Source organism: Lampris incognitus, unplaced genomic scaffold (genome assembly GCF_029633865.1).
Source record: "Lampris incognitus isolate fLamInc1 unplaced genomic scaffold, fLamInc1.hap2 scaffold_97, whole genome shotgun sequence".
In the NCBI taxonomy this organism is placed as follows: Eukaryota; Metazoa; Chordata; class Actinopteri; order Lampriformes; family Lampridae; genus Lampris; species Lampris incognitus.
Genome location: NW_026611590.1, coordinates 20,001 through 22,500, shown reverse-complemented (window position 1 = coordinate 22,500; position 2,500 = coordinate 20,001).

The following is a 2,500-nucleotide window of genomic DNA, read 5'->3' as shown; positions in this document are numbered from 1 at the left end:
TCTTCATTTATCAGCCCGTCAAAGTAGTCCTTCCACTTCGTAGCACACTCTCCTCGCTTGGCAGCACATTTCCATCTGTATCTTTGATCGCCCTAACTTGTCGCACATCCTCGGCAGCTCGGTCTCTCTGTCTAGCCAATCTGTACAAGTCTTTTTCTCCTTCCTTAGTGTCTAACCTGTCATACAGCTCACCGTACGCCTTTTCCTTTACCTTTGCCACCTCTCTCTTTGCTTTACGCTGCATCTCCTTGTACTCCTGTGTACTTTCTTCATCTCTCTGACTATCCCACTTCTTCTTTGCCAACCTTTTCCTCTGTATACTTTGCTCTACTTCCTCCTTCCACCACCACCACCACCACCGCCAAGTCTCCTTGTCTTCCTTCCTCTGTCCCGATGACACACCAAGTACCTTCCTAGCTGTCTTCCTCACTATTTCTGCAGCGCTTGCCCAGCCATCTGGCAACTCTTCACTACCACTCAGTGCCTGTGTTAACTCCTGCCTGAACTCCACACAACAGTCTTCCTTCTTCAACTTCCACCATTTGATCTTCGGCTGTGTCTTCACTCGCTTCCTCATGTTGGTCTCCAAAGTCATCTTACAGACCACCATCCGATGCTGCCTAGCTACGTTCTCCCCTGTCACCACCTTGCAGTATGCAATCCGTTTTACATCGCGCCTTCTACACAAGATATAGTCCACATGTGTGCACTTTCCTCCACTCGTATACGTCGTCACCCTGTGCTCCTTCCTCTTCTTGAAATATGTATTCACCTCAGCCATTTCCATCCTTTTCGCAAAATCGAACACCATCTGTCCTTCCACATTTCTCTCCTCGATTCCATACCTTACCATCAACTCCTCATCACCTCTGTTCCCTTCAGCAACGTGTCCATCGAAGTCCGCTCCAATCACCACTCCCTCCTCCTTGGGTACCCTTTCCACCACGTCGTCCAACTCAACTCCAGAATTCTTCTTTTTCGTCCATCTTACACCCGACTTGCGGGGCATATGCGCTGATAACCGTCAGCAATACACCTTCGATTTCCAGCTTCATAATCCTCACTCTGTCTGACACTGTGTTCACCTCCAGCACGCTCTTGACATACTCTTCCTTCAGAATGACCCCTACCCCATTTCTCCTCCCATTCGCACCATGGTAGAAGAGTTTGAACCCACCTGCGATACTCCTGGCCTTACTCCCCTTCCACCTTGTCTCTTGTCACCTTTCTTCTTTCCATCACGTCAGCCAGCTCTCTCCCTTTACTAGCCATAGTGCCAACATTCAAAGTTCCGACTGACTCTCACCTCCACACGCCTACCCTTCCTCCTCTCTAGCTGCCTCTGGACATGCCTTCCCCCTCTCCTTTTCCTTCGCCCAACAGTAGCCTAGTTTCCACCGGCACTCCGCTGGTTAACAGTACCGATGGCGGTCGTCGGTAACCCGGGCCTCGACCGATCCGGTATGGAAATCTTATTTATGATCCGCATATTTGATTTGGCAAAGATTTGACGCCGGATGCCCTTCCTGACGTAACCCTCCCCATTTGTCCTGGCTTGGGACCTGCACTAAGAATGCATTGGCTTGTGCATCCTCAGTGGCTGGGTTGCACGCTTTTCTATGTTTGCCCCTCACTTTTGTGGCGTGAACTATCAATTCTAGTAATACAGGTGTGTTTATGTTAGGTATCACAGACACACGCACACGCACAATATATGTCCAAAAGTATTGAGATAACTGACCATTACACCTACAGGAGCTTTTCTGACATCTCATTCTGAATCCATAGAAACCCATATTCCACGAAGCTCCCGGCGCACAGTTTTTGTGCCGATGTTAATGCCAGGAGAAGTTTGGATCTCTGCAGTTATTGAGTCAACAGAGCGTTGGCGACTTGAGTTGCTGTTGTCCCTAAAGGCTTGCACTTTTCAATAATATGATGATATATGAAGCATAGAGAGTAAACGGGATAGATACCTTTTGAACAGCACCCTGTAGTACAGCACTTTGAAGGTACATATGTCGTCACTTGCTGTAGTGGTTTTTACTGATGGGCGTGGCCAGGTTTTCAGAAGCCTCTCAGTTGTCAATGTGAGAGCCAGGGGACGCGTCTGCCGTACGTTTAGGGTTAGGGTTAGGGGATTTCTCTGGCAGGGCTGGTTACAGTAGGGCTGCTTACACCACACCCCGGACTGGATTTGTTGCGTGTTTGTGTCCTGATCGATGGGCCAACTTAACACGCCTTCGGAGGGTGTCCGCCGGCCGGCTTTGCCGGCGTTCGGGCGGTCGGTTCCTCCGGTCTGGCGGATCGATGTCCTTTATTTAATGTTCTTAGTGGCGAGCAGAGTGCGGAGTGGGAGGGGCTCTACCGCGTAGTCGTCCTCTCCGTTGCACAGCTCGACAGCGTGCTCGGCGGTGCTCAGCCGGACCGTCTATCCCAGTTGCTCTTCCACGGCTCCCCTCGCGAGGCTTGCGGCCCCCCCCCCCTCCAACATCTGTAT